Source organism: Ranitomeya imitator, chromosome 2, assembly GCF_032444005.1.
Source record: "Ranitomeya imitator isolate aRanImi1 chromosome 2, aRanImi1.pri, whole genome shotgun sequence".
Lineage (NCBI taxonomy): Eukaryota > Metazoa > Chordata > Amphibia > Anura > Dendrobatidae > Ranitomeya > Ranitomeya imitator.
Genome location: NC_091283.1, coordinates 447855136 through 447877555, shown reverse-complemented (window position 1 = coordinate 447877555; position 22420 = coordinate 447855136). Strand labels below are relative to the sequence as shown.

Genomic DNA, 22420 nt, shown 5'->3' with positions numbered 1-22420 from the left:
TCTCTGTCTTATATGCTCTCTCCCGACTAGGCCCATTACCTCTGTGAGTTATAAACTTAGCTGTACTGCCAAGCATTCTGACCCAGGACCTGTCTCCGATCGATCCCTCTATTCTTTCGATCACCTCCCTCTCTTACGCTCCACTGGGATCTCGCTTTCCTCTGGCTCCATCTCCTTTCTCATTAGGGAGACACCAACGTCATGCGGCACTGCTCACATCAGATCTTAGGCCTTATTTCTATGCACTCTTTGCCCTTTCTTACATGAAACTGCCTCTGTCCCTTCAGCTTATCCCCTCCAACTCTGGCCTAGTCCCAACCATTAAACCATTACTGTCAAAAAACACACATCATTAACGCATAGCACAATTCACATTGCGATAACACACTTGTTCTTCAAGGGGGAAATGAGGGTAATATGTCCGTCTCCTTACACTGCCGAAATCAATAGAATTCTATGTGCACAGAACTATTGTATTATCATTTGTTCTGTGCACATGGAAATGTGGTTGGCCTATCTAAACAGGATTTTTTGTGTTCCATATAATCTTGAAAAAACTCTGGCATTTTTTTCCACATCACATTTTTTTTATTAAACATGAGAAACCTTGCTATTTTCACACTGGCCTTAGACTCCGCTGCACACACCAATAGAGTTAAGAGTGGCAGTAGCTCCCGGTGGGCCCCTCCTAGTCAGGGGCCCAAGACAAACGTCCCTTCTGCCTCCCCCGGTTGGTAAGTTACTGATTGTTCCCCACACTTAGTGTAAATGTCATCTTCCATGGCAAAATATTGTCTTTTGGCATCATGGACCTTGTTATCTTCTCAGAGCCTCAAATGTAAATCTTCTCTCTACACAGATAAAAATTATAACCATATCAGACCTGAGGAAGGAATGGCAGCTCCGCTCTGAGGAGCACGTGGAGAAGCAGAGGCTTAACCCCTTCAGCGATGACTTTGACCACCAGCACGCCATGGACATCCGTCTCCGCAAGGGGGATAAAGGCTATGGAAGACCAGAGCAAGGTAGCAAGACGGAGCAAAGGGGCAAGAGGGCTCTTCAGCACGTCCACAAGGAGATTGATGAAATGTGCCTCATCATAAGGGACATGGGGGTACGAGGCAGAGACGGCCGGATCAGGGTGACATTTGGGAGATTGTTTGATGCATATGTGCGGATCTCGGACAAGGTGGTCGGAATCCTACTGAGGGCTAGGAAGCACGGACGACTGGACTTTGAAGGAGAAATGTTGTGGCAGGGAGTCCATGATAACGTTATTATCACCCTACTGGAGAAGGAGACTTGAAAATAATCCACATTCTTAACGGTCGTTTTTAATAAGATGAATATGACTTCCACCTCAGTGATAATATATTCACCATTGCATGACAAATAATTAGGAACACTTCAGAGATAAGTGGACGCAGAGCGGACCCCTGTGGCTTTTAGGCTTTTCCTTTGGAATGGTCTACATACATGTGTGAGACTGAGGGGGACGATATTGCTTCCACCTATTGAAAGGATATCCTATAACACTGGCGGACATACCATTGGTGCAACCTGTGCAGCTGCACAGGGGCCCAAGAAGTAAGGGGGCCACTATGACCTCCAGAACAGGTGGAATTGTGCATTGTGATGAGCTATTGGACTGGAAAAGGCCCATATACTGTTCTTGCACAGGGGTCCTGTTCTGTCTGTGTCTGCCAGTGTCCTGTAATATACAAAGACCAGAACATAATGTGGGGGTCAGGCAGCATATGTTACACAGCCCCCCACCCTACAGGGGCAGATTTCGGATGGGAGGATGCTCAGCTGTTGCTGGGTCCGCTGACAGCTATTGCCTTTGACATATGTGTATTTCATCTGTCAGCTGCAATTCTAATGTATTTCAAACCCATGTTGGGCAATTCTGAGCCCCGTTCTCAGGATCAGCAGGGCACCTAGTAGGGACCACCATTAACAGGCAAGTATGAGAATAGTTGGTCATTTTAAATGCTGGGAATAGCCCTTTAAGTCATGATTCCTCACCATTTCAATAACTCTGCTGGCTGTCAGTGATCAAAATAATCATCCAGGGACTGCAAAACTATGCAATTGGTGACTAATTGAGGTGGGCAAAGGCAGTGTCTGGTGGCAAGTCATGGCATCTGTGTGAACAACACGTAATATGGCCAGATGAGAGACACTAAATATCCTAAGTCACGTGACAAAGCTCGCTGAAGGGTCAGACGCTGACTCATAGGACAGCTCCCTTTAATAGGTTGCAATGTGCAGCTGACGTGGACGAGAGGTATTTTACATAAAATGGCAGGAATGTTTTTAGCGTCTGTATGCGATCAAGGATGTTTCTATTAAGTGGTAGCAAGCAGAGATCTTGAAGAGAAATTGACTGTGCCAGGACATGCTGGGAGTTGTAGTTTGGCAACAGGTTGGAAGACGTAGTGCCTCTTGGTGGACATTATCTGATGTGTCTGACGACAAGATGAAGACACGAGGCTGGACAAACTCCAAGGTGACTGCGCCCAGGACAGACGCCGCTATCTCACATGATCCTCGGGTGATGAAATCTCTGCCTGCAAGTTATGACAGATCTGAAAGCCAAGCATGACAGCCGTCTGATGGCTGAATACACAGGAGAGGACGTCTGAGCCTGCACCGCCACTGTTTGTATTGTGCTCCTATGTTTCGCCGATCCCATAGGTTACCTATGAATATATACAATGTCTGCGGCGGCTATATCTGCACCGCTGATCGATGCTGCATTGCAGAGGAATGCATCTGTTCTGGCAGACATCGCAGATACATGTCCCAGACATGTTATACAATACATTTTGTGTAGTTCCGTGTTAGTGAATGCGCCATGATGGGCGGCAGTGGTCAGGGATCCTGGCGAGGGTCATTGCCATTGACGGTCATTCTGCAGCAGAATTCTCAATCATGGCTGGGTTCTGGTAACCACAGCTCCACCTGGTGGCACATAGCAGAATTGCCTTATCTGAGTCACATCAACCTATCTCCGTTGGCTGGGTTCAGACAGGTGAATTTCACGGTCTGAATATAAATAAATAAATAATCTTTATTTTTATATAGCGCTAACATATTCCGCAGACCACAATGCCGGTCTCCTGACCCAAATTTACAACTTCATATGTGTCTATGAAGCTATAAGTTTAGGTGGGGAAACCCGCCACTAGACTGGGCATTGTTGTCTTCAGACCGTAAAATATGCTCAAGTGAACCCAGAAATAGTGAGAATACTCCTGAACATTCTCTATACTGTAAGGCCCTGTGCACACACTACAGATTGCACATTTACATAGTAGTTACATAGTTATGAAGGTTGAAAAAAAGAAGACCTAGGTCCATCAAGTTCAACCTTTCCAAAAAAGGTGTCTAAACTAGACGAGCTAATGTGTATAGGGGTCTCCTAACTCTCCCAAACAGATGGTGGCGGGGTGGGGGGGGGAGAGGATCTGAAATGCTGAATTTTCACACCGACTTCTTTTGTTCCCCCTGGACATAGTTTCTTGATAGAGATGTCTACCAGCAAGTTATTCTACTCTGCCCATTTACAACAAACACATGCACGCTCGGCTGAGTTCAGCATCCATGTGTATTTAGGTGCTGAGGGGAAAAGCTATGAGTTAAATAACACCTATATCTATAGTGTGAAGACACCTTAATTTCTCAATAAATTGAAATTTCTTTATTAAATGGAATCTGTCAACAGGTTTTTGCTATCTAATATGACAGCACCATGATCTAGAGGCAGAGACCCAAATTACAGCAGTGTATCACTTATTTTACTGGGTGCAAAAGTTGTAATAGTATCACAGTTTCCTGAGCCACTGATCTAGCAGAGCTCTGAATCCTGAGCTTTGTATAACCCCGCCCACACTTCTGATTGGCAGCTTTCTGTGTACACTGTGCATAGGCACACAGCTGCCAATCAGTAGTGGGGGCGTGGCTGGACCAGGAGGCACAAGACACCTAGTCCTGCAGTGATATGACATGGTCGATAATTTCTTTGAATACTTATAATGTAATACTACATTTCTGCTGCAGTCACGGTGATATGGATGAATAAGTTAAGAACTAAAAATGGTGTTAATTTAAAGAGTGGATGTTTTCATTAGAAAGCTCCTTTAATCATTACATAATGGAAGGTTTTTTTTAATATTTGAAAATACTTCATTTTAACCCCTTATGATTTTCAAGATCTCTGCTTGCTGACAGTGAATGGCAATAGGGTGTTTTTTCATCTGCTGTGCAGAACTTAGGCTTGGTCCTGGCTGCGTCTGTGCCCAATGTCGGGGGGCATATACTCAGGCGGTACGCAGCTGACAATGTGCACAGTCAGGATGGATGTTGAGGCATCAGTCCACAATAGAGATGCACTTTGAAGAAACGTATAGCAAATGTTTCAAGAAAACACAGTTTCAGCCTCCGTCTGGTGAATATAATAAAATGAGCACATGCTAACTCATAATACACTCGCACAAAAAAAATTAAACACATATTCACATAGTACACATATATACACACGCATAATGGAGATTAGTATATCTACACAACACATCTACATACACAGTAAGGTTTTTGTTCAGACGACCAAACGATATTTTTGTTCATTCATTCATAGTTGTTGCAGTCATACCGTTTTTATTTATATTTCACTATATGAGATCTTTTTCCTCAAGATGAAGTGTCATTTTTTTATTGCAAAAACATTTATCAAAGACCTATGTAAGTGTGACATTTGTGTTAAAGTGGATGTTTCGATGGATTTCATGGAAAAAAAAAACCAATAATGCCATTTTTACCACCATTTGCCAATCACCAACAATAATCTGATCACTGTATTCTACAGGTTGTTATGATTACTGGGATACCTCATAATTTCATGTTATTCACTGGTTACTTTAAAAACTGTATTAAAAAATGATTATTGTAATGGTTTTTCAAAAATTTTTAAATAATTTTGTAGGAAAAAAAATCTCTTGGCTTTTATTTTATTTCTAATAGACAGAAATGCACTGGTCTATAGGGATGTTTCTCTATGTAATCACTACCTTCGGTTTAACCTAACAGACAGCCGAAACGAAGAGATCCAGAATACAATTAAAATAAAGCTTTATTATGGAACAAAATTATATCCAGTGCCATAGTGCACAAGAAATGGGAGGCCAAGTAGTATACAGTGGGGAAAAAAAGTATTTAGTCAGTCAGCAATAGTGCAAGTTCCACCACTTAAAAAGATGAGAGGCGTCTGTAATTTACATCATAGGTAGACCTCAACTATGGGAGACAAACTGAGAAAAAAAAATCCAGAAAATCACATTGTCTGTTTTTTTAACAATTTATTTGCATATTATGGTGGAAAATAAGTATTTGGTCAGAAACAAAATTTCATCTCAATACTTTGTAATATATCCTTGGTTGGCAATGACAGAGGTCAAACGTTTTCTGTAAGTCTTCACAAGGTTGCCACACACTGTTGTTGGTATGTTGGCCCATTCCTCCATGCAGATCTCCTCTAGAGCAGTGATGTTTTTGGCTTTTCGCTTGGCAACACGGACTTTCAACTCCCTTCAAAGGTTTTCTATAGGGTTGAGATCTGGAGACTGGCTAGGCCACTCCAGGACCTTGAAATGCTTCTTACGAAGCCACTCCTTCGTTGCCTTAGCGGTGTGCTTTGGATCATTGTCATGTTGAAAGACCCAGCCACATTTCATCTTCAATGCCCTTGCTGATGGAAGGAGGTTTGCACTCAAAATCTCACGACACATGGCCCCATTCATTCTTTCATGTACCCGGATCAGTCGTCCTGGCCCCTTTGCAGAGAAACAGCCCCAAAGCATGATGTTTCCACCACCATGCTTTACAGTAGGTATGGTGTTTGATGGATGCAATTCAGTATTCTTTTTCCTCCAAACACGACAAGTTGTGTTTCTACCAAACAGTTCCAGTTTGGTTTCATCAGACCATTGGACATTCTCCCAAAACTCCTCTGGATCATCCAAATGCTCTCTAGCAAACTTCAGACGGGCCCGGACATGTACTGGCTTAACCAGGGGGACACGTCTGGCACTGTAGGATCTGAGTCCATGGTGGCGTAGTGTGTTACTTATGGTAGGCCTTGTTACATTGGTCCCAGCTCTCTGCAGTTCATTCACTAGGTCCCCCCGCGTGGTTCTGGGATTTTTGCTCACCATTCTTGTGATCATTCTGACCCCACGGGGTGGGATTTTGCGTGGAGCCCCAGATCGAGGGAGATTATCAGTGGTCTTGTATGTCTTCCATTTTCTAATTATTGCTCCCACTGTTGATTTCTTCACTCCAAGCTGGTTGGCTATTGCAGATTCAGTCTTCCCAGCCTAGTGCAGGGCTACAATTTTGTTTCTGGTGTCCTTTGACAGCTCTTTGGTCTTCACCATAGTGGAGTTTGGAGTCAGACTGTTTGAGGGTGTGCACAGGTGTCTTTTTATACTGATAACAAGTTTAAACAGGTGCCATTACTACAGGTAATGAGTGGAGGAAAGAGGAGACTCTTAAAGAAGAAGTTACAGGTCTGTGAGAGCCAGAAATCTTGATTGCTTGTTTCTGACCAAATACTTATTTTCCACCATAATATGCAAATAAATTGTTAAAAAAACAGACAATATGATTTTCTGGATTTTTTTTTCTCAGTTTGTCTCCCATAGTTGAGGTCTACCTATGATGTAAATTACAGACGCCGCTCATCTTTTTAAGTGGTGGAACTTGCACTATTGCTGACTGACTAAATACTTTTTTGCCCCACTGTATATATTACTAAAAGCATATGCTGCATGGTAGTAAGTACAAAATCATATATTACACTGGTGCCATATAAGTTGCCTAAGCATGCATATAGTATAACCAATACAAACATGTGCTAAACCAAACCATTGCAATATCTACCTGCAGCTGACCCAGCGTCCCACCTCACCCCAACGCTCGTTTCGCAACCAGCTTCTTCCGGGGGCGTGTGGGATGTTTCTCTATGTGCCAGTGCAATTTGCCTGTAAAAAAGAAGAACGTCATTTAGCTCTTTAGACAGAAAAAAATCTCTTATCAGCAGTGCAGCTTGTGGCTCACAAAAAAGCTCCTGTTAGGAGTTTGGGTCCTGGTGCAGACCCCCAAAAATGTAACTATAAAAGTATAGAGTAATACAGGGACCCTTCCTTATGTGTCAGTACAATATGCCTGTAAAGAGGAAGAACATCATTTAACTTAAAGTTTAGAGAAATGCAGGGACCCTTTTCCTAATGCATGACGAGGATCTACAAGGGGAAAACGATCACAGCAGCGTATGAGCAACCTGCAGTGCGACTGGGCCCTCCTCTCCTATAGGCCCCTATGCTGCTGAGCTTCTTGCAAATGTGGTATGCTCGCCCCTCAGATATAATATATCAATTTGATAGTCAAAGCTACTGTATTCAGCTTAGAGAAGATAGTCTCAGCTCACATCAACGAGATATATTAAAAGTTTATTCCTAAAATATAAACCTATCCCCATCCAAAAGATATGTGTGATAAATACTGGTTGCTGGGGATCATACTGCAGGGATGTCCATGGATTCCAAGATTTGGTCTCTGCACCCCAAAACCATTCCATCAATTGCATAGAATAGAGGTGAACATGTTCGAACACTGCGCCTTTCATTTTCTATGGGACTGCTGGAAATATCCAAGCACAGACAGTCCCAAATACAATGAATGGCGTGCAGATTGAGCATGTGCATCCCTACTCCATTTAAGACGGGGCTCTGCAGACTTCAATTTTCGAGCCCCAATATTGAGTGGTCTCAGCAGTCAGCTCCCCCAGAGATCAGTAAGTTAGCTTATTCTCAATAAATATGGGATAGTAATATTTTGGAAATACAGTAACTATTTCATACATTGCGGAACTTTTTATTGGGCAATGATTCAGCCTAATTTACATAATGAGGAAGGAGGACGTTATCTAGAAACTAGAAATAATCTCTGATGACAAGAAACATTGGAAGACATTGTGTGGTAAGTGGAGCCGCTCGGTGGGGGGTATGTTGGTATTTAATGGGTCTTTCATGTAAAACAGGTAAATGCAATCAGAGGTTCATGCAATACTGGTCTGTTCAAAGATTAACCCAAGGGGCAGAGTATCAGTAGGTGGAGTTGGAGGTCAGCTTCTCTTGCCAGCACCAGATCTACACCCAGGCTGTTCTCATATCAGAAGATCTGGATTGAAACCCTTATACAATTATGTCCGCCTTCAGTTTTTCAGCAGGCATGTGTGATGGGGTCTTATCTCAAATTCATCATAGTGAGTATGAAAGTCCTTGAATGTTTAATTTCCTGTATAATTCCTAGCATTATTGTAAGGTACTATGAGTGAACACAAAGGGATTCTCTCAGGTTGAAAATGATATCATATCTGCAGGCCAGATACAATAGAGCAGAAGGATGTGATCTGTCATGACACAGCTGTCGGGTGACCCGGGAGCAGGGGCTCTTTCCCTGTCCCTAACACTAGGGGGCGCCCTAGCACGCCCTAGTCCCGAAGATGCTTCTGAAGGTGGAGATGCCGGGGCCCCCACACTTGCCTTATCTCCTGAATCAGCCCCCCGTCTGTTCTCTTCCCCTACCCAGGGAAGAGGGGAGCTGCCGTGCCTGGCAGTACACCAACCAGTCGAACAAGGCAACACAAACAAGGGTAACTGAAAATACCAGGCACACAAATATTCACTCACATATAACAGAGAAATGCATCGGGGAGTGGAGGACGGGGAGGGAAGGGAATTATCACACTTACAAACCATGCAACAGTCACAGATAACTTCTTCAAAACTCCTTCTCATATAAACACCTCCTCCAAGCCATGCAGCATAAGCTAGTTCTGACATGGGTTTCAATCAGGACCCAGATAGTAAAGGGGATGGGAGTGGCTAACCGAGCTCAGCTGAGATCTCAGACTCCGAGAGTTCCCAACATGGCCGATTAACCCCTATTCTGCCAAAAGAAGTTAACACCATTTTAAAAGAAGGAGAAGTGCTTTTTTTCAGCATGATCAGATGCTTATACATCTTTTTGGCAAAAGTTGCTGTAAAACTTGCATTTAATTGACTGACATCTCTGGTGTTTGTATACATAGGAGTCCAGTTCTATTCTGTGATTGACTGTCTTCCCTGTATGACTGATCATGCAGAGATAGCTGTCAATCAGTGAGTAGGCCCGCCCAGTGGACTCATATACAGACAAACACCAACATAGTGTTGCTTTTGTATATTGCATATTAGGTCATTGCATATTCCTCAAATAACCTGTAACATATGCCTTAAAGCAAGGATGGACAATTAATTTTTCCAAAGGGGTTACATGAGAGACCGTGACTATTGTGGAGGGTCAAACCTGCTCAATATTAACCCCTTCATGACCCAGCCTATTTTGACCTTAATGACCTGGCCGTTTTTTGCAATTCTGACCAGTGTCCCTTTATGAGGTAATAACTCAGGAACGCTTCAACGGATCCTAGCGGTTCTGAGATTGTTTTTTCGTGACATATTGGGCTTCATGTTAGTGGTACATTTAGGTCAATAAATTCTGCGTTTATTTGTGATAAAAACGGAAATTTGGCGAAAATTTTGAAAATTTCGCAATTTTCACATTTTGAATTTTTATTCTGTTAAACCAGAGAGTTATGTGACACAAAATAGTTAATAAATAACATTTCCCACATGTCTACTTTACACCAGCACAATTTTGGAAACAACATTTTTTTTTGCTAGGAAGTTATAAGAGTTAAAATTTGACCAGCGATTTCTCATTTTTACAACGAAATTTACAAAACCATTTTTTTTAGGGACCACCTCACATTTGAAGTCAGTTTGAGGGGTCTATATGGATGAAAATACCCAAAAGTGACACCATTCTAAAAAATGCACCCCTCAAGGTGCTCAAAACCACATTCAAGAAGTTTTTTAACCCTTCAGGTGCTTCACAGCAGCAGAAGCAACATGGAAGGAAAAAATGAACATTTAACTTTTTAGTCACAAAAATTATCTTTTAGCAACATTTTTTTTATTTTCCCAATGGTACAAGGAGAAACTGAACCACGAAAGTTGTTGTCCAATTTGTCCTGAGTACGCTGATACCTCATATGTGGGGGTAAACCACTGTTTGGGCGCACGGCAGGGCTTGGAAGGGAAGGAGCGCCATTTGACTTTTTGAATGAAAAATTGGCTCCACTCTTTAGCGGACACCATGTCACGTTTGGAGAGCCCCCGTGTGCCTAAAAATTGGAGCTCCCCCACACGTGACCCCATTTTGGAAACTAGACGCCCCAAGGAACTTATCTAGATGCATAGTGAGAACTTTGAACCCCCGGGGGCTTCACAAATTGATCCGTAAAAATGAAAAAGTACTTTTTTTTCACAAAAAAATTCTTTTAGCCTCAATTTTTTTCATTTTCACATGGGCAACAGGATAAAATGGATCCTAAAATTTGTTGGGCAATTTCTCATGAGTACACCGATACCTCACATGTGGAGGTAAACCACTGTTTGGGCACATGGTAAGGTTCGGAAGGGAAGGAGCGCCATTTGACTCTTTGAATGAAAAATTATCTCCATTGTTAGCGGACACCATGTCGTGTTTGGAGAGCCCCCGTGTGCCTAAACATTGGAGCTCCCCCACAAATAACCCCATTTTGGAAACTAGACCCCCCAAGGAACTTATCTAGATGCATATTGAGCACTTTAAACCCTCAGGTGCTTCACAAATTGATCTGTAAAAATGAAAAAGTACTTTTTTTTTCACAAAAAAATTCTTTTCGCCTCAGTTTTTCATTTTCACATGGGCAATAGGATAAAATGAATCCTAAAATTTGTTGGGCAATTTCTCCCGAGTACGCCGATACCTCATATGTGGGGGTAAACCACTGTTTGGGCACACGGCAGGGCTCGGAAGGGAAGGCGCGCCATTTGACTTTTTGAATGGAAAATTAGCTCCAATTGTTAGCGGACACCATGTCGCGTTTAGAGAGCCCCTGTGTGCCTATGCATTGGAGCTCCCCCACAAGTGACCCCATTTTGGAAACTAGACCCCCCAAGGAACTTATCTAGATGCATATTGAGCACTTTAAACCCCCAGGTGCTTCACAGAAGTTTATAATGCAGAGCCATGAAAATAAAAAATAATTTTTCTTTCCTCAAAAATGATTTTTAGCCTGGAATTTCCTATTTTGCCAAGGGTAATAGGAGAAATTGGACTGCAAATGTTGTTGTCCAGTTTGTCCTGAGTACGCTGATACCCCATATGTGGGGGTAAACCACTGTTTGGGCGCACGGCAGGGCTCGGAAGGGAAGGCACGCCAATTGGCTTTTTAAATGGAAAATTAGCTCCAATCATTAGCGGACACCATGTCACGTTTGGAGAGCCCCTGTGTGCCTAAACATTGGAGATCCCCCACATATGACCCCATTTTGGAAACTAGACCCCCAAAGGAACTAATCTAGATGTGTGGTGAGGACTTTGAACTTCCAAGTGCTTCACAGAAGTTTATAACGCAGAGCCATGAAAATAAAATAAAAATTTTATTTTCTCTAAAATGATTTTTTAGCCTGCAATTTATTATTTTCCCAAGGGTAACAGGAGAAATTTGACCCCAAAAGTTGTTGTACAGTTTCTCCTGAGTACGCTGATACCCCATATGTGGGGGTAAACCACAGTTTGGGCACATGTCGGGGCTCGGAAGTCAAGTAGTGACATTTTGAAATGCAGACTTTGATGGAATGCTCTGCGGGCGTTACGTTGCGTTTGCAGAGCCCCTGATGTGGCTAAACAGTAGAAACCCCCCACAAGTGACCCCATTTTAGAAACTAGACCCCGAAAGGAACTTATCTAGATGTGAGGTGAGCACTTTGAACCCCCAAGTGCTTCACAGAAGTTTATAACACAGAGCAGTGAAAATAATAAATACGTTTTCTTTCCTCAAAAATAATTTTTTAGCCCAGAATTTTTTATTTTCCCAAGGGTTACAGGAGAAATTGGACCCCAAAAGTTGTTGTCCAGTTTCTCCTGAGTACGCTGATACCCCATATGTGGGGGTAAACCACTGTTTGGGCACACGTCGGGGCTCAGAAGGGAAGTAGTGACTTTTGAAATGCAGACTTTGATGGAATGGTCTGCGGGCGTCACGTTGCGTTTGCAGAGCCCCTGGTGTGCCTAAACAGTAGAAACCCCCCACAAGTGACCCCATTTTGGAAACTAGACCCCCCAAGGAACTTATCTAGATATGTGGTGAGCACTTTGAACCCCCAAGTGCTTCACAGACGTTTACAACGCAGAGCCGTGAAAATAAAAAATCATTTTTCTTTCCTCAAAAATGATGTTTTAGCAAGCAATTTTTTATTTTCTCAAGGGTAACAGGAGAAATTGGACCCCAGTAATTGTTGCCCAGTTTGTCCTGAGTACGCTGATACCCCATATGTGGGGGTAAACCACTGTTTGGGCACATGTCGGGGCTCGGAAGTCAAGTAGTGACGTTTTGAAATGCAGACTTTGATGGAATGGTCTGCGGGCGTCACGTTGCGTTTGCAGAGCCCCTGGTGTGCCTAAACAGTAGAAACCCCCCACAAGTGACCCCATTTTGGAAACTAGACCCCCCAAGGAACTTATCTAGATATGTGGTGAGCACTTTGAACCCCCAAGTGCTTCACAGACGTTTACAACGCAGAGCCGTGAAAATAAAAAATCATTTTACTTTCCTCAAAAATGATGTTTTAGCAAGCAATTTTTTATTTTCTCAAGGGTAACAGGAGAAATTGGACCCCAGTAATTGTTGCCCAGTTTGTCCTGAGTACACTGATACCCCATATGTGGGGGTAAACCACTGTTTGGGCACACGTCGGGGCTCGGAAGGGAAGGAGCACCATTTGACTTTTTGAATAAAAGATTGGCTGGAATCAATGGTGGCGCCATGTTGCGTTTGGAGACCCCCTGATGTGCCTAAACAGTGGAAACCCCTCAATTCTTACGCCAACACACCCCTAACCCTTATCCCAACTGTAGCCGTAACCCTAACCACAACCCTAACCGCAACACACCCCTAACCACAACCCTAACCCCAACACACCCCTAACCCTAACCACAACCCTAATTCCAACCCAACCCTAACCCTAAGGCTATGTACCCACGTTGCGGATTCGTGTGAGATTTTTCCGCACCATTTTTGAAAAATGCGCGGGTAAAAGGCACTGCGTTTTACCTGCGGATTTACTGCGGATTTCACCTGCGGATTCCTATTGAGGAATAGGTGTAAAACGCTGCGGAATCCGCACAAAGAATTGACATGCTGCGGAAAATACAACGCAGCGTTTCCGTGCGGTATTTTCCGCACCATGGGCACAGCGGATTTGGTTTTCCATAGGTTTACATGGTACTGTAAACCTGATGGAACACTGCTGCGGATCCGTAGCGGCCAATCCGCTGCGGATCCGCAGCCAAATCCGCACCGTGTGCACATAGCCTAATTCTAAAGGTATGTGCACACGCTTTGGAAAACGCTGCGGATCCGCAGCAGTTTCCCATGAGTTTACATTTCAATGTAAACCTATGGGAAACAAAAATCGCTGTACACATGCTGCGGAAAAACTGCACGGAAACGCAGCGGTTTACATTCCGCAGCATGTCACTTCTTTCTGCGGATTCCACAGCGGTTTTACAACTGCTCCAATAGAAAATCGCAGTTGTAAAACCGCAGTGAAATGCGCAGAAAAACCGCGGTAAATCTGCCATAAATCCGCAGCGGTTTAGCACTGCGGATTTATCAAATCCGCTGCAGAAAAATCCGCAGAGGACCAGAATACGTGTGCACATACCGAAACCCTAACCCTAACCCTAACCCTACCCCTAACCCTACCCCTACCCCTACCCCTAACCCTAACCCTACCCCTAACCCTAACCCTACCCCTAACCCTACCCCTACCCCTAACCCTACCCCTACCCCTACCCCTAACCCTACCCCTAACCCTAACCCTAACCCTAGTTCTAACTCCAACCTTAGTGAAAAAAAAAAAAAATTCTTTATTTTATTATTGTCCCTATCTATGGGGGACAAATGGGGGGGGTCATTTACTGTTTTTTTATTTTGACCACTGTGATAGATTATATCACAGTGATCAAAATTCACATTGGAACGAATCTGCCGGCCGGCAGATTCGGCGGGCGCACTACGCATGCGCCCGCCATTTTGGAACATGGCGGCGCTCGGGGAAGAAGACTGACGGACCTCGCCAGGATCGGTAAGTATAAGGGGGGGAGATCAGGGCACAGGGGGGGGAGATCAGGGCACGGGGGGGCGTCGGAGCACGGGGGGGGAGGGATCGGAGCATGGGGGAGAGTGATCGGTGTGCGGGCGGGTGGATCGGTGTGCAGGGGGGGGGGATCGGTGTGCAGGGGGGGTGGTTCGGAGCACGGGGGGGGATCGGAGTGCGGGGGGGTTTGATTGGAGCACGGGGGGGTGTGATTGGAGCACGGGGGAGCGGACAGGAGGACGGGGGAGCGGAGCACAGGACGGAGGGGAGCGGACCACCGATCGGGGGGCTGGGGGGGCGATCGGAGGGGTGGGGTGGGGGCACATTAGTATTTCCAGCCATGGCCGATGATATTGCAGCATCGGCCATGGCTGGATTGTAATATTTCACCATTTTTTTAGGTGAAATATTACAAATCGCTCTGATTGGCAGTTTCACTTTCAACAGCCAATCAGAGCGATCGTAGCCACGAGGGGGTGAAGCCACCCCCCCTGGGCTAAACTACCACTCCCCCTGTCCCTGCAGATCGGGTGAAATGGGAGTTAACCCTTTCACCCGGCCTGCAGGGACGCGATCTTTCTGTGACACAGCATATGCGTCACAGGTCGGATTGGCACCGACTTTCATGACGCATACGCTGTGTCACAGGTCGGGAAGGGGTTAATATTAACATTAATAATTATGTTATATTAATATTAATTTAGCACTTAGTATTGAGCAGAATTAAGTATGCTGGCATCCCCCTATATACAGTATATGCCAGCATACAGCCCCCCTATATATTGTATGAGCCCCCACATAGCCTCCTATATACAGGATGAGCCCCCACATAGCCTCCTATATACAAAATGAGCCCCACATAGCCTCCCTATATACAGTGTGTGCCCCACATAGCCTCCCTATATACAGTGTGTGCCCCACATAGCCTCCCTATATACAGTGTGTGCCCCACATAGCTTCCCTATATACAGTGTGTGCCCCACATAGGTTCCCTATATACAGTGTGTGCCCCACATAGCCTCCCTATATACAGTGTGTGCCCCACATAGCTTCCCTATATACAGCATGAGCCCCACATAGCCTTCCTGTATACAGCCTGAGCCCCACATAGCCTCTCTATATACAATGTGAGCCCCACATAACTTAATATATAGAGATGGGCAAATCTGAACAGTAAAGTTCGTCATCCGTACCGAACCCCTACTGTTAGAGCATGGACACCGAACACAGACTTCACCAGGAAGTCCGTGTTACTGTCCCCGAACACCAGATGTTTGTCATTCTGTCATGTGCATGACGGCGCGGCAAACACCACTTCTTTTTTTTTTAACTCAAATAGTTTTTTATTAAGTAGAAAATTTCAATAAAACATTTGACATTAATACATGTATTTTCCAATTTTCCCCAACATTAACCCCCCCTTACCCATCCCTCCCCACTCCTTCCCATTTAGACAGCTCACGCTATTCACTTAACATGTCTTGTAACAGTATATACATTATCATTATGTAATGTCTTCCATTATGGACATATAGACCATTATCGTGTAGACGATACCTCCTCAGGCTTGCCTTCCCTTAACCTCCTCCTAACCTAGTACCAACCAAGGCGTCCACAATTTGTCAAACAAGACCATTTTCCCTCGTTTCTGATACACTCCCTTTTCCAGGGCAATGACCTGCCCCACATATTTAATGTATTCACCCCTCAAGGGAGGCTCCTCTTTAATCCAGTTTCTTGCTATGACCTTCCGAGCCATGTATAATAATCTAGCGATAGCTATTTTCAACTTGTTATCCACAACTATCTCCTCTACAGATCCCAACACGCACACCACTGGTTCCCTTGGAATTACACATCTGTATGCCCCTTCTATCCGGCTGAGAACCACTAACCAAAAAGCAGTCAATCTCGGACACGTCCAGAGCATGTGGAACATTACCACATTATCATTCCTACATCTAGGGCATTCCGAATCAGATCTCAACCCAGCTTTGTATAGGACATCCGGAGACCTATACACTCTGTGTATAGCATAAAGCTGGGAAAGTCTATATGGTTCATTCAATGATAGTTTTGGTAAACATTCTAATGCAGATTCCCACGTTTCAACCTCTAAGTGAGGCAACTCTCTTTCCCATTTAGCCCTTGCGCCAATCAGATATCCCAATGAGTGAGTATGAAGTGAGTCCTTGTACAGAGAGGAGATAACGCCCCTTGTTGTCCCCATTCCACAGATGTATTCCAATACTAAGGGTACCGTCACACTATACCATTTCGATCGCTACGCCGGTACGATTCGTGACGTTCCAGCGATATCGTTACGATATCGCTGTGTCTGACACGCAGCAGCGATCAGGGATCCTGCTGAGAATCGTACGTCGTAGCAGATCGTTTAGAACTTTCTTTCATCGCTGGATCTCCCGCTGTCATCGCTAGATCGGTGTGTGTGACACCGATCTAGCGATGCGATCCAGCGATGCGTTCGCTTGTAACCAGGGTAAACATCGGGTTACTAAGCGCAGGGCCGCGCTTAGTAACCCGATGTTTACCCTGGTTACAAGCGTAAAACTAAAAAAAAACAAACAGCACATACTTACATTCTGGTGTCCGTCAGGTCCCTTGCCGTCTGCTTCCCGCACTGTGACTGCCGGCCGTAAAGTGAAAGCAGAGCACAGCGGCTGTGCTTTCACTTTCACTTTACGGCCGGCAGTCAGTGAGTGCGGGAAGCAGACGGCAAGGGACCTGACGGACACCAGAATGTAAGTATGTGCTGTTTGTTTTTTTTAGTTTTACGCTTGTAACCAGGGTAAACATCGGGTTACTAAGCGCGGCCTTGCGCTTAGTTACCCGATGTTTACCCTGGTTACCCAGGGACCTCGGCATCGTTGGTCGCTGGAGAGCTGTCTGTGTGACAGCTCCCCAGTGACCACACTACGATTTACCTACGATCACGGCCAGGTCATATCGCTGGTCGTGATCGTAGGTAAATCGTATAGTGTGACGGTACCCTAAGTCACTTTGGATTTTGAGACAATCCCCCTTATTCTGAGCTATAAATGCATGTCGGACTTGTGCATATTGATACCCCCCGGATGTCTTAAGATCATACTCCGACTGCAGCTGGGAAAAGGGTTTCAGCACCCGCCGCTCCAGAATCTGATAGACATATCGAATTCCCTTAGCTTGCCATTCTCATATACATCCCATTGCCTAAAGCTCCGGTAGATTATAATAAACCACAGTGGAGAGAACCTGGTAAGACAGGTAACCCCACAAATTTGTTTAACTCTCCCCCATATTTTATAAATCAGAAACAATGTTGGATATGTTTTCCCAATCATCCCCAGGGAACTATCTTCTAAACACTTTACCGCCGGACTTCTTTTTGTCACCCTTTCTATCAAGAGTTGTACCCCATTGGCAGACGTCCCATGCTCCCAGCCCTTTAAATGCTGACACTGGGCCGCTAAAAAGTATATTTCTGGATTAGGCAAAGCCAAACCTCCCACGTTCTTAGGGCGTTGAAGCTTCTCCAACCTGATTCATGGGTGCTGTTTCCCCCACACCAAGCTTCTAAATAATGAGTTAATCAGTTTGAATTTCCCGCGTGGTATCCAGATAGATGAGTTGTGGAGAACATACAGTATCTTAGGCATCAGAATCATCTTAACACAATTAACTCAACCTACAACAGACAAATGCAATTTAGACCAAGCCCCTACCTTGCCTTAAGAGTTCCCAACACCGGTGTCAGATTCTTATGCAAATAATTCGTAATCGGCATAGAGATTTGTATTCTCAAATATTTTAATTGGTCTGCTATTTTAAGTCTGCCCCCTTTCCGTGGAATCTCCCAGCTCATCCCTTACATCATCCACCCTGAGCAGAGTTGATTTATTCCAATTTTTATCTTTAAGCAAACACCGCTTCTGGTCGGTGGTAAAATCATCACCGCCGGTCAAACAGCCGCAGTTCCTACGCTATCAAATGACAGCGTTAGCCCGCAGCTATGATATGAAATATAAAGATTACCTCAGGTCATTGCTGTCAGCTGATGGGATTACTGATCCCATCACTCGGCGCCTGGTGCCGTTAATAACAGTGAGAGCAGAAGTGGGTGATGGGAGTATTCATCAGTCGAGGCAACAAAACAGAACAATAGTACCCCGCACTGCTGTAATTGTTAGACCCTATTATCTAAACAACCCTTTTGTTCAGGAGAGAACTGAAAGAATTCCTTTATATTCAACGGGGTGCAACTTTAAAAGTACAACATAGAAGTCCAAGAAATAAGGCCAAAAAAAAGTGCACTTTTTTTTGGCCTTATTTCTTGGTATTCATCAGTCGATCCCTGCGCTGTAAATAAATAATTTAAAAAAAGAACTGGCGTGGGTTCCCTTGGATTTTTGATAACCAGCCAAGCAAAACTCACAGATAGGGGATGCAACCCTGAGCTGACAGTTTCAGCAAGGCTGGTTATCAAGAATAGAGGGGTCCTCACACCATATTTTTAATTACCTAAATAAATGATAAAAAAACCGAAGTGGGGTCCTCCACATTTTTAACAACCAGCCAAGCTAAAGTAGATAGCTGGAGGCTGGTATTCTCAGAATCTGAGGCTGGTAAGGGGCCACAAATATTGGCACTGCCCAAGCCTAAAAAATAGCAGCCCGCAGCTGCCAAGAAAAAAATCACATCTATTAGATATGCCAATTCTGGCGCTTTGCCTGGCTCTTCCCACTTGCCCTGTAGCTGTGGCAAGTGGGGTTCATATTTGAGTGGTTGTATCATGATTCCTTTGCTCAGTGATTCCTATGCTGTTCTATGAAAGCTGTCTTGCTGAGTTGTCTGTGACTTGATTGACATCTAGGCTGTCCTATCCTGTGATGGGTTTGCTAGCTGTCGGTGCCTTGACTGACAGCTCAGCTATCCAATCTGTGACTGGGACTTTCTCCAGGTGTTCGGTGTACTGGTGATTGCCCAGCTACTTAACTGAGCTGTCTGCCCCTGATCCCTGCCAGATGTAGTTTGTGTTAGAATCTGGTTTGCTTTTGACCATCCGCCATCTTGTTGTGGTTTCTGGCTGCTGGTCTTTTTCCCCTGGTGCTGGGTTGTCTTAGGTCAGGTGATTGTATCACCCTTTATTACCCAGCAACTGCCTCCCAGTCCTTGCTCGACAACAGTGTTAATCCGCTAGAGTTCTGGCTAGGTGCTTTGATAGCTTTCTGTGTTTGATATTGTACAGTTCTGGGACCCCCAGTTCTGCTATCCTTAGTTTCTGTCACGCACGCGCCGAGACTGGGCTTGCGGGGGTGTGGCCCTACTGGACCACAGACCAAACTACCCTGGAAGGGGCGTAACTAAGTAGCTTCCTAGGTGTTCGCTGGAGCATCGCACGCCCGCGCCATCCAGTCTTGGCGCGTGCGTGACAGCTTGCACAGGCCATGGTCCCCGCTGAGTCCCATGTGCCTTCGCTCTCGGAGCAAGATGAACTCTCTTGTTACCAGTATGGGTCTCCGAGGGAAATGTTTACTCAGTCTGAAATCCAGTCCTTCACTGCTCCACCCACAATTGTCATCTCTAATGAGCCTGCGCTCCTAATGATGAACCCGCCCCAGCAGATCCTCCATATTACGATGGGGATCCAAAGCTAAGTCGTGTGTTCTTGCAGCGGTGTTTGCGTTATTTCAAGTGGCATGCTCCCTATTTCGCCACAGACCGGGTTAAAGTAGGTTTCTTAATGACCTACCTAACAGGAGATGCTATGATGTGGCTCAACCCCCTCTGGGAAGCAGGGTACCCCATCACCTCAAATCTGCCGGCCTTCCTGGTGGCCTTCTGTAAAGCCTTCGATAAGCCTAGTAATGCATCTCCTGAAAAGTCTTCCCCTCCAAGCTCACAGAAACGGTCCAGACGAAAGAAACCTGTGGGTAAACCGTCACTTCCGTCCATGACCGTCCAAGACTCACCTGTTCCACAACCTTCCAAAGTGGCCACCCAAGCAAAATCCATGAGGTCTAATAAGAGGGGGCTGGCAAATCTGCAGCCTGAATCTGGTGCTGAGATTGAAATACGGTATCCCTGTGGTTGTAAAGAACATTCAGATGGTCTTTGCCCTGTGAAGCCTGTACTCCAAAACCCTGGGCCAGTAGGAGAGGCTGTCCCTGGCAAGAGTACTTCCTCTCCATCAAAATTAATGACTCTTTCTCTGCCTTCTGGGAGCTTTGGTGTGTTTAAGTCGCCTGTCATACAGAGTCGGTGTAATGGTCTCCGTTTTACAGCTCCAGAACCAGGTGTGGGCGTTGCCTGGTAATGGCCAAGCCCTGCTAAAGAGCAGTCTAGTCCTGCAAGGACAACTACAGCTCCAAGATGGAGCCTTATACATGAAGAAGTTTGTTTTCCGTATTCTGTCTGTTGTGCTCATGGGTCATTCTGAGCCAAGGATTCTACCACCTGCTCTGGTCAAGAGTTCCAGTAAAGTGCTTCGTTTGAACTTACCCAGTCTTGAGAAGTGTCTGGTTCCCATGCGTCAAAGACACTCAGCAGTGTCATCTTCTGCAGCTGGTCTGCTAGTCGTCGAGTCAAGGTGTGCAGACGTCACCGAAGATGGGGAAACGGTGATGATGTCTCCACACATCTCCAGCGACTATACCAGTAAACAGTTAGTCATCGAGTCAAGGTGTGCTATCATCACTGAAGATGGGGAAGTGGTGACGATCTCTCCACACATCTCCATCGACTATACCTGTAATCCGTTCCTACGAACATCCCCGCCGTTTGGACGATTTCTTCTGGATAATGGACAGAAGATGGTTCCTATCTGGATACCTTCAGCGTTCTTGTGGCCAGCTGGTGAAGATTTCAAAACAGAAGTTTGTTCACCTCAATTTTTCTCTGACCTGGTGGAGGTGTTGTTCTCCACACTCATCACCAATGACTTTTCTTGTGTTCCGTACGCAAGAACATCTCTGCTACCTGTCGGACAAGAATTGAACCCCATGAAAAGGTTTCCAGTTTCCATGTGTCTGGCTGGTGAAGATATTAAGACAGCAGCATTCAAGTCCCTGTTACCTATGTACCTGGAGGAGGTGGCCCAGCTCATTGTGGAAGCTATCTCTGTTGAGCACCAAGAGACTTTGTTTTCTGAGACTCCTGGTGACCCACCTGCCTTATTCTACCCTGAAGATGTCGTCATGTTGGCCTGGACTGTGTGTGAACCTATTTTTCTTCTGCAAATCATCCTGGCGAGCTTGAAGAGGAGGGGCCGTAAAGGGGGAGGAGGGGTACTGTAACAACCCTGCTGGCATCACTGCATGGCCTCCCATCCCCACCTGCATTACACTCAAACTCACTTATTTCTCTGGGCCTTGTGGTGACTTCTCTCTGCTGCCAGCTCCATGCTGTGTGCCTCATGTCTGCTATTTGCTCTGTGCATGCTCTGTCTGTGTGCATAGGGGGGCGGCGTCGGCAACTCCTGTTTCTTATAGAAACTGTGTGCACCTTGTTAAGGTGTCCGTGGCCAATCGCCATGAGGCTTCCTGTATTTAAGACATCCCCACCCATTGGTTGGAGCCTGTGCAACTTACTCCTTGAGTCAGTTCTTAGCTGCTGAAGTGCCAGGCCATGTCTCTGTGACTCTTGTGTTCCGCCACCCAGGGGGGCGTTGTACCCTGGTCTGTATCCTGTGTAGCCACCCAGTGGGGCTTTGTACCCTGACCTATGTCTGCCACCCAGAGGGGCATTGTACCCTGGCTTGTGTCCATGTCTCTGTGCCTTGTCTCGTTCCTGACTCTGTCTTAGTCTAGTCCTGTTCCTGTGTTCGTTTATATCCCTGTCTTGATTTCCTTTCCCTCCTGTGTGTTCTCTGTGTCTTGCTTTGCTCCGCTTTCGGCTCCGCTCTCTGCAACCTTGCTTTGCTACTTGCTCTGTATTCTGTTACCTTGCTCTGCACTCTGTGTCTTGCTCTGCACTCTGTGTCTTGCTCTGCACTCTGTGGCTTAGCTCTAGCTCTGCTCTCAGTAACTTTGCTCTGCACTCTGACCTTGCTCTGCACTCTGTGGCTTCGCCCTGCGGCTCCGCTCCTTTGTGGTTCTACCTGGCTC

The 22420-nt window shown here is 45.3% G+C and overlaps 1 protein-coding gene across 1 annotated transcript in view; it reads left to right on the top strand.

Annotated features, from left to right (window-relative positions):
- Positions 1 to 8205: 8205 nt before the first annotated feature.
- Positions 8206 to 22420, top strand: part of SLC52A3 (solute carrier family 52 member 3) — a 78284-nt gene continuing 64069 nt past the window's right edge. The window contains exon 1 of the mRNA XM_069755664.1: positions 8206 to 8326. The gene's annotated coding sequence lies outside the window, so the exon portion shown is untranslated. The remainder of the gene's footprint in view (positions 8327 to 22420) is intronic.